Source organism: Balaenoptera acutorostrata, chromosome 7, assembly GCF_949987535.1.
Source record: "Balaenoptera acutorostrata chromosome 7, mBalAcu1.1, whole genome shotgun sequence".
Lineage (NCBI taxonomy): Eukaryota > Metazoa > Chordata > Mammalia > Artiodactyla > Balaenopteridae > Balaenoptera > Balaenoptera acutorostrata.
Window position 1 is genome coordinate 58,898,955 of NC_080070.1, and position 11,445 is coordinate 58,910,399.

Genomic DNA, 11,445 nt, shown 5'->3' on the forward strand with positions numbered 1-11,445 from the left:
ATATTCTTCAGTGTCTAGGATTGGCAGTCCCTTAACGCATAGGATTGTCTAGCACTCCAAACTTTCTGGAACAGATTCTAAAGGATCAGATACTTTCTCTTCTATATTTAGGGTTCGTAGCTTGGTCAAGAGATGGGGGTTGTTTAAGAGAGAATAACATAAATTCTTTAATATAATGTTCCTATGGTCTTTGTGGTCACATGCTGTGAGAGTCACATTTTACCACTGGAATCTTGGAGCTCCACTTTATTTTCAAAGTCTTGAGTTCTCCAATTATGTACAAAAGAACTGGAAATTATTCATCATCTTATGATATGAAGATAAAACCCCCAAACTCTGTGGCAACCAGTTCTGAGGACACACAAAAGAAGTCTGCTTAAACAGTGAGCTGCTATTGCAAAATTCGGAAGCTATTTGGTTTTTCCATAACACTCCTTGTAATTGTGTGTATTGACCACAGTACTGAGCAACTCGATTTTTCTTTACTATTGCAAAGTGAATTCCTCTCCAAATATAGAGGTATGTCTTTATTGTGTGACATTCTTCCACCCAAGATACTTCTCAGTTACTCTTCAGGAATAAGTTGTTCATAGACTAAAAATGCTCAAAGGAACCTACTCAACTTGATAAACTGTTTTCTGTTTTTAAATGAAACTACATAAGAGATTGGATTTTCCTCCTGGTTAACTTTCAGTTACCTGGGAATGAGATGAAATGAAAAATGGAAGAAAAAGAGGTTGGAAATACTTTAGAGATTGACTCTGTCAGATGCTTAAGTAACTCCTTTCTACTAGGCTGAAAAGAAAAGAAATTCTCCCTAGCTGAGGGTATATGTTTATTAAATAGAAAGAGCTTTTCCACATTGTTTGGGCCACTGTTTTGATTTAAAAGATCATTATCTTGCGCACGTTTGTAATTATCTCAGAAGACTGAATATGAATATGAAGTGGGTGGCTTTACTGCCCTTTGTATTTAAGGGAGAGCACAAGAAAATGATTACCTAGTGAGCTTCTTTTTTGCTGGGTTGTTCTCTCTTTGGTGCTTTCCTTTTCGCTTTTGTTCTATTTGAGCTACGCAACTTTAACTTTCACCCCACTCAGTCTTACTTCCTGATAGTGGTTTTTTTTTGCATGGTTTAGCATATTTTTCCTTTAGTATTTCCGCTAATATTAGTTCTGGTTTCCTTATAATACGCATAGTTTTGTTTTTCCATATTACAGCTCTTTGGGAATCCTGTTTCCCATTTTCCTTTGCACGTGTCTAGCTACTTAATAAGGAAAGAAGAGTGTCAAACTAAGGACATGGGAGATTCCAGAACAAGGAATATTAGACGTAAAAAGGACTGGAGATCAGCTGTTATAGATGTTTTGCTTTATAGATGGCTTAACTGAGATCCAAAGGATTAAGTGTTTTCCAGGATCACACATTACCTAAGTGACATTAAATCCTCTTTCTGAATCATCACTTATGTCTATGTTAGGATATCTTTTTTTTGGGTTGTTATTAATAGAGTACATTGATGGAATTATTCTTATAAATGATAGCAGCAATGGTTCAGTCCTTTTTTCCACTGACACATTTGAAGACATTTAACTTCCTATTGGGTTAACAACGCTGCTATACATCAGGCAGGTTATCAAAAGATGTGCTGGCTTTGGTGGGGCATGTGACTACTCCCATCTAGTCATACCAGAATAATAGAAACAAAAAACATTTTTTCAGTTTGCTATTGCTGATATAGGAAGCTTCAATTCTGGGGAGTCTGCTGAGCTCCCAAGCCAGTTCCCCCCACTCCAGAGCCCCCTCCAGACTGAGTGGGTCCTGGGCCATAGGAGCGAGGCCGGGGAGATCAGGAGAGGCAGGAGGGAGGGGCCTTGCCAGACCCCAGACTGGAGGAGCAGGAGAGGAGAGGAAGGCATTTGCCCTGCCCACTCAAGCCCAGGAAGCCTGCTGGGCTCCCAGAGGAGTTTCCCTGCCCTCTGAGACCAGGGGTGGGGGGCACGCCAGGACCCCTTCTGTTCCTTGAGCGTAAGCCCCACCCTCCACAGGCCCCAGGGCCTTTTCCAGCCTGTGTGTCCTAAGCATAGGCCCCGCTTACTGCCCAGACCTCGCCCTTGCTTAGGCCCCGCCCTCCACAGCCAAGGCCTTCCCTCCCCCCCCCCCTTTTTTTTCTTTTCCCTCCTCCTCTTTTTTAATATTGTGGTACTGCTGTACCTTCCGGTTGTTGATTCATCTGTATTTTTATTTTTACATTCTTTCTAACATATCTGTTAGTTTCCCAGTCTAATTTTATTTTTTACTTTGTTATTCTTTTTTTTTTTTTTTTTTTTTTTGCCACCCCACGACACTTGCAGGATCTTGGTTCCTGAGCCCAGGGTTGGGTGGAAGCTCCTGCAGTGGGAGCTCTGAGTCCGAACCACTGGACTAACAGAGAACCTCAGACCCCAGGGAATATTCATAGGAGTGAGGTCTCACAGAAGTCCTCATCTCAGCACCAAGACCCAGCTCTACCCAATAGCCTACAAACTCCAGTGTTGAAAGCCTCAGGCCAAACAACCAGTAAAACAGGAGCACTATCTCACTCATAAAAAAAAAAAATGAGACGGCAAAAACATATGTCACAGATGAAGGAGCAAGGTAAAACCCTACAAGACCAAATAAATGAAGAGAAAATGGGCAATCTACCTGAAAAAGAATTCAGAGTAATGATGGTAAAGATTATCCAGAATCTTGGAAATAGAATGGAAGCACGGATTGAGAAAATACAAGAAATGTTTAACAAAGATCTAGAAGAACTAAAGAACAAACAAACAGAGATGAACAACACAATAACTGAAAGGAAAAATACACTAGAAGGAATCAATAACAGAATAACTGAGGCAGAAGAACGAATAAGTGAGCTGGAAGATAAAATGGTGGAAATAACTGCTGAGGAGCAGAATAAAGAAAAAAGAATGAAAAGAGTTGAGGACAATCTCAGAGACCTCTGGGACAACACTAAATGCACCAGCATTCAAATTATAGGCGTCCCAGAAGAAGAAAAAAAAAGAAAGTGAGAAAATATTTGAAGAGATTATAATTGAAAACTTCCCTAACATAGGAAAGGAAATAGTCACCCAAATGCAGGAAGCACAGAGAGTCCCATACAAACCCTAGGAAAAACACACCAAGAAACATATTAATCAAACTAACAAAAATTAAATTCAGAGAAAATACTAAAAGCAGCAAGGGAAAACCAAAAAATAACATACAAAGGAATCCCCATAAGGTTATCAGGTGATTTTTCAGTGGAAGTTCTGCAGGCCAGAAGGGAGTGGCAGGATATACTTAAAGTGATGAAAGAGAAAAACCTACAACCAAGATTACTCTACCCAGCAAGGATCTCATTCAGATTTGACAGAGAAGTCAAAAACTTTTCAGACAAGCAAAAGCTAAGAGAATTCAGCACCACCAAACCAGCTTTACAACAAATGCTAAAGAAACTTCTCTAAGCGGGAAACACAAGAGAAGAAAAAGACCCACAAAAACAAACCCAAAACAAGAAAATGGTAATAGGAACATACATATCGATAATAACCTTGAATGTAAATGGATTAAATGCCCCAACCAAAAGACACAGACTGGCTGAATGGATACAAAAACAAGACCCATATATATGTTGTCTACAAGAGACCCACTTCAGACCTAAGGACACATATAGACTGAAAGTGAAGGGATGGAAAAAGATATTCCATGCAAATGGAAATCAAAAGAAAGTTGTAGTAGCAATACTCGTATCAGATAATATAGACTTTAAAATAAAGACTGCTACAAGAGATAAGGAGGGACACTACATAGTGATCAAAGGATCAATCCAAGAAGAAGATAGAACAATTGTATATACACATCTTCTTTATCCATTTGTTGATGGACATTTGGGTTGCTTCAATATCTTGGCTGTTGTAAATAGTGCTGCTGTGAACATTGGGGTGCATGTATCTTTTCAAATAAGTGTTTTTGGGTTTTTTTTCCAGATATATACCCAGGAGTGGAACTGATGGATCATATGGTAGTTCTACTTTTAGTTTTTTGAGGAACCTCCATACTGTTTTCCATTGTGGCTGCACCAATTTACAGTACAAGGGTTCAACACTGTACAAGGGTTCCCTTTTCTTCACATCCTTTCTAACATTCTCTATTTGTAGACTTTTTGATGATAGCCATTATGACAGGTGTGAGGTTAATTTACTTTTCTTTTTCTAACTTCTTCAAGGAGAATCTTAGGTTATCGATATTAGACCTTTCATCTTTTTAAAAACTTGCATTTTAAGCTATAAATTTCTCTTTCAGCATTGTTTTAACTACATCTCACATGTTTTTGTATGCTGTGGCTTTATTGCTATTTATTCCAATATATACTCTAATTTACCTGTATATTGTCTTTGACCTATGAACTATTTAAGAATGTTTTGTTTAATTTTTACATTTGCTACATATTTATACTTTCTATATATTTCTATAATTATATATTTATTATATATGTATTTATATTTAAATACATATTTACTTAAATACATACATTTTCTATGTATTAAAATTTCTATAATTTATCTATATATTCTAAATATATTTTAAAATATACTTAATGATTTCTAGTTTAATACTTTACTACTTTTAATAGTCTGAGAACATGTTCTGTTTTGTTATAATTACTTGATATTTATTGAAATTTGTTTAAGGCCCACTATATGTCCTTAGTGAAAATTCCAGATGTGCTTGAATGCATAGTTTGTAGATGGGAGTAGTATTCTATAATTGTCAAATGGGTCAGATTGTATGACAATTTTTTAAAAACTCTTTTATATTTTTACTGACTTTTGGTCTACTTATTCTAATAGTTACTAAGAAAGGAAATTAAAATCTCCATCTTTGATTATGGATTTATCTATTTCTTCCATTATTTTGTCAAATTTGATTAATATATTTTGAAGCTCTGCTATAATTACATTCATACATGTTTGACTTTTATGTTTTCTTGAAAACATAAATTATTTTGTCATGAAACGCACTCTTTTGTTTCTAGTAATTTTATTGTTCTGAAGTCAGCTTTACCTGAAATTAGTATTGCCATACAAGCTTTCCTATGCTTAGTGTTTGCGTGAGATTATTTTCCATACTTTCATTTTCAATGTGCCTGTGCTTTTATACTTAAAGTTTTTTTCTTGTAAACAGAATATAATGGGGTCTTTTTTTCCTATTTAGTGTATCAATCTCTGTCTTTTAATTGGGATGGTAATTCCATTTACATTTAATGTAATTGTTGATATGAGTGGGTTAAGTATCCCATTTTAGTATTAGTTGTTTATCCCATTTGTACTTTATTTCTTTGTTTCTTCTTTCTTGCCTTCTTTTGGTAAATAACTTTTTTGTATCTAATTTTTCTCTTGTATTGGTATTTTTAGCCATGTCTGTTTTATTTTTTAGTTGTTGCTCTAGAAACTGCAGCAGGAATCATTAAGTTACCACAGTCTACCTTTAAATAATAATAATGCATCATATCAGGACATGCATAAAAATCTTATAAAAATTGTAATAGTATGATTCCATTTATTTTCCCCACTCTTTCCTGGGTTATTATAATTTGCTTCTACATATACTCTAAACCTCCAGAAATCTTTGTTACCATTTTTAAATCAAGATCAAGTCTTTTAGAAATGTAAAATATTATATAAAGGTAATTTAAAAAACATTTTATATTTACTCAGGTAAATAAGGTAATTTAAAAAGCATTTTATATTTACTCAGCAATTTACTCTTTTGGATACTCTTTATTCCTTCTTGGAATCTTGGGTCTTGGGTTTCCTCTGGCATTCCTTCCAGCTTAAATAACCTCTTTTCTTTCTCTCTCTCTCTCTCTCTCTCTCTTCCTTCCTTCCTTTCTCCATTCCTTCCTTCCTTCCTTCCTTCTTCCCTCCCTCCCTCTCTCCCTTCCTCCCTCCCTTCCTTCCTTTCTTCCTTTCTTCTCTTTTGAATTTGGATTTGCTGGAGATGAATTCTCTTAGCTTTTGGCTATCTGAAAACATTTTTATACTACTTACATAGTTAAAGGATATTTTTACAGGAGATAGAATTCTAGGTTTGACAATTTTTATCTTCTTTTAGCACTTTAAAGACATCATTCCATTGTCATCTGACCTTTATTATTTCTGGTAAAAAGAATCATTTACATTGTTTTCTTCCTTTATATTGAGTCTCTTCTTCTCTGGCTACTTTTAAGAATTGTTCTTTATCTTTGATTTTTAGGAATTTGATTATGCTGTACCTAGGTACAGTTTTCTTTGTATTTATCTTCTTTGCTTCACTGAGAATTTTGGATCAATGGGTTGATGTCTGTCACTAGTTTTTGAAAGTTTTCAGCTGTTATCTCATATGTTCATTTTGCCTCATCCTTTCACTTTTCTTGGGACTACAATTACATAGAATTGTTTTTTTATGTTCACTTAAAAAAATCTTTGAGTTTTAGTTGGTATTCTTTCTATTTAACCTATCTTTAAGTTTTCTGATCATCTCCTCTGCTGTTACGTCCATTAAATAGATTTTTCATTTTGGACTTGGTGATTTTCACTATGAGCATTTCCACTTAGTTTTGATTACAGCTTTCATCTTTCTGATAAATTTACTCACCTCTTTGCACATCTTATCTACCTTTTTTACTAGAACTTATCGCATTTTAATCACAATTATTTAAAAATTTCTGTCAATTCTACCATCTTGGAAATCTCTGGGTCTGCATTTATTAGCTATTTCTTGTCTTGAACAAGGGTCTTATTTTCTTCCTTTTTTATGTGTCCTATACTTTTTAAAATTATATACTGATAATTTTGTATAAAATATAAGTCGAGACAGAAGTAAATAATATTTAACTTCAGAAAGGGCACATTATTTCTTTCAGACTGCTGGAGAGTTCTCTAAGTCATTCTGATCCATAGATGAGTTGGCTCTGAGGTTTATTGTGGCTTTGATTTATTTTACCACAGACTTTAAGCATATTGAGGCTAAGATCAGGGCATTCCCTTTTGTAGAATCTGGTATATGAGCACTAGTGATGTTCTGGAAATCTGCCTGTTTTACAAAAGAGCTACACTTTTTTTTTTTTTGCTACACATTTTTGTTTATGTGGGTTGTCTTTTTTTGCTTTGCATTCCAGCTGCTAGGGTTTAGAGCAGCTATGGAGTTTTTTTGTTTTGTTCTGTGTTTGGCTTCTACTTGTACCCCTGTGCTTGCTGGTCCTTGGTAGATCTTTTTGAGCCTTGAGTTTTCACCATGACATTCAGAGAGCAGCTGCTGTCCACTCTGTGAAGACCTAGCTTGACCTGGATGTATTTCTCTCAGTTCTGCTGGTGTGTCCCCAGTCTTGGACATTTGAAAGTTTGAGTGGCCACTGATACATTTTTTTCATCTTTCTTTCCTGACCTCTCTCTCACTTGCTAAGGTTACTGCCTTAAACATGCAGGAAGGCTTTCTCTGAGCTCCTTTTTTCTATCCCCAGGTTTTTGTATACTACTGCTGAATATTTGGTGAAGAGCTGAGGAAAATAATTGGCTGGTGGTGACAGAGTTCATCTGTAGCTGAGGTTCCTTAGGATGTTACTATGTCACACTAGCCTACATGCAACTGTTAAAATCCCAGCTGTTTCTTCTTACCTCTTACATGGCAGATTCTTCTTCTCACTAGAATTATATGAATATCTTATCCCTTTCTTTATTTTAGCTCATTTGTTTTTCTCTGTGTCTTCAGCTTATTATGATTTTGAAACTTGCCCAGATTGTTTTGTTTTGGGGTTTTAGGGTAAGTAAGATATTCTCTTAAGACTTGAAAAATCTGAATAAGAAGATGAACCTAGGAAGCTCTATATTTAAAATTAAATAAGTTAAATCTCATAATAAAGATGATGTGAATTAATGAAACTCAGGATGTAAGGATTAAACATATTTGTACATGTTAAAGGAATTTAAATGACCAGGAAATCTAGAAGTATCTTGTGATCTTTATGCAATGATCCCAGATGATCATTGCTGGATAAACTGATCAGAAAGGAAATCTACTCTATAGGATAAGAGAAATATAATAGGCTTACTTGGTAGAGGCAGAATATAGTAAGTTATTGAAATCAAGGAGGCATTGGGAAAAATAAAAACAAGTTGGAGAAAGATAGAAAATGCTATATTTTTAACAATTTTAAGAATAGGACAAACCAAGAGCAAGGTGGTGGTTCCATCAACAGGAGTGGAGTATTGACTTCAGGCAAAATGTTGGATCAAGTTATTCATATTAAATCTCTGCTTGAAAACTGCTCAAAATGTTGGATAAAATATAAATATGTATTTTTACATATTAAAGGCAAAATAGCCTTCAATATGTATAGTATTTAAAAAAGAACAGGTGAAAGTTAAAGAACTGAGATCTTCCTCAAGACGTTATAATAAGAATTAAAAAATAGTAAAAGTATGAAAATTAACATAAGACAAGAAATTAATAAAATAGAAAATAAACATGCAATTGAAAAAATCAACAGGGAGAAAATTTGATTCTTTGGGGAAAAAACCCTTAACATAACTGAAAAAATTCCAGTGAAACTGATTTTTAAAAAGGCACAAATATCAGGAATAAAAAAGCTGATGTCATTATAAATGACACAGACATCAAAAAATGTTAACGGTGAACCAGGGAAAACATCATAATAATAAATTTGAAATTTTAGCCACAGTGGATAAATTTCTAGAAAAATATAAGCTACCAAAGCCAACTAAGAAGAAGTAAAGAACCTGAATTTGAATTGAAGAATTGGACCAGCAATCAAAAGTTGTTTCACAAGAGGAATCCAAGATTCAATGATTTCACAGCTGAGTATTATCAAATTCTCAGGGAAGAAAGTATTTGTTTTACACAAAATATTCCAGATTATGTGAAAAACTTCTCAAGTCATTTTTTGAGTCTGGTATAATATTGATGCCACCACCACCTGCAAAGGATAGAATGCAGAAGAAAAATTTCAGGCCAATTTCTATTGTGAATAAAGGATGAAAAATTCTACAAGATATCAGCAAATATACTACAGAAAACATAAAAGAATAAGAAATCACAGCCATGCTGAATTTATCTAAGAAATCAAAGTTTGGTTTAAAATTATAAAATCAATTAATGTAATTCACCACATTAAGAGCTTAGAGGATAATAATTATATTTTTGTTTCAGTACATGTAGACGAATTCAATATTCATATAAGATAGAAATGTTAGAAACCTGAGGAAGAAAGCAAAATTTCTTAATCTGATAGAGGTTAAATAAAGCTATATATAGCAACATTATACTTAGTAACAAAATGAAAAAGGTTTTCTTTGAGATTGGCAATAAGACCAGAAAGCTTGCTCTTATTACGTTTATTAAACATTGTATTGGAGGTCATTAATAAGGCAAAAAAAAATCATAAGGAATGGAAAAGAAGAAACAGAATTGTCAGTATTCACTAATGATATGATTGTACATATAGGCATTCCAAATATATTGATAGATAAATTATTACAATTTAGTGAGGAGGTGAGTTTCAAGAAAAACAGATGATCACAGTAAGGACAGTGAATTTGGGGACATTGTAACTTGTCCTATTCCCAAAGCACATGGACTTTTTAAACTAGATATCAAAATTATTATTAATTTTTAATAAATAAAACCGTATGCTTCAGTGACAGACATGTAGAATAATGGGCTGGACAAATAGCCCAGAAAAAAAGTCATGTGTAAATGGGCACGATATATGAGAGACATGGCATAACGGATCAGTGGAGAAATGCAGATATTTCAACAAAAGGTGCTGGTACAACTGGAATCCATATTGAAAAAAATTTGGACCACCACAACCTCCAAAATTCCCAGGTGAATTAAAGATTTACTTGTTAAGGGTAAAACTGCTGTTTTAAAGACATTAATATAGAAAAATATTTTTGTAATTTTTGAAGTAGTGAAGAACTTCTTTAAAAAAAGTAGAAAAAGCATCCATCATTAAAGTGATAAAGTCAATTACTTTACAGTGAAATTTTTTGGTTCTCTAAGTATTAGAAAAAAGGGAAGACAAACCAGTTTAGGATATGTGAGAGAAGATATACACAAAACATATAAGGGACAATTGGCTTGATTTGGGAATATATATATAATACTCCCACAAAATAATGCTACAGTAGCATAACACAAATAATCATAAAGATTTTCAAAAAATTTAAAAGTCAGGAAATACCAAGTGTATTAGATCAAATTACTGGTTCCAACACTTTATTGCCCTGTAATATGATTACACATGCACATCATTGCCATGACTTCTTGGTGTATAAAATGAATGTATTCACTCCTTGATTTTTTGCTTGTTATTTAGGATTTGCTTTGATTAATGGCATGTAAGTGTACATGACATAAACAGTGGCTTAAGTTAGGCTTATACTGTGGAGCTTGCTCCTAAGCTTTCCAGTAGTTCCCTATAAAATTCCTTTACATGTACATATAGCATATGACATTCACTATATTAATAATCTGTATTTTGATTTAATTTGAGTTATCTGAACAATCTGTGAATTATGAGGTGTTTCATAAACACACACACACACAACATACAACACACACACACACACTTTTGGCCTTTGCACATTGCTTCCACATTTGTTTTCAGTGTTAGGTCATGATCACTCAGTGGCTATTTTCTTGGAAAAATGAGGAAGTCCATTATGTTCATCCTGAATGAGCTGCCTTTCATCAATTGCATTTTCTACCTCTTGCCTTTCAAAAGACAACCAAATGGGCCCAAAGGCATTTGTTTAGTAGTCTAAAGAATGACTTTTACTGTGAAACTTTGGAGAAGTTATTGTGATAGCTTCTGCAGCTGTTTGTTTGGGATATAATAGCAGTCCAGTGTCTTTTGCATGCAAAACAGTGTACTGGGAGCTATTTTATCCTCTGATTTTGTTTCCACTTGCCCTTATTGCAGGTTTCTGGCCAATTTTGGCAAGGTGAAATTTACTCAACCAATATTTATTAAACACCTCCAATGCTCTAGGAATTGAGGGTGTGGCAATGAGTGACTGAGTGGAGAGGGAGCTCTGGTGCCTCTTTTTATAAGGACACCTATTGGATCACGACTTCCCAACCCCCATAACCTCATTTAGTCTTAATTACTTCCTTACGCCAAATACAGCTACACTGGGGGGTTAGGACTTCAACATATAAACTTGGGGAGGGGGGCACATACATTCAGTCCATAACACTTGCTGACCTCTTAGTTCCTCATCTTCCTCCTGACTTAGGGTTTCCATTCTTGGGACCCTCAATACTACCTATACACTCAGTGCTACCTGTAGTATTTTTACCTGCACTACCTAGCTTAGACTTGGCTGGTTCTGTCCTCAAAGCTTATTATCATCA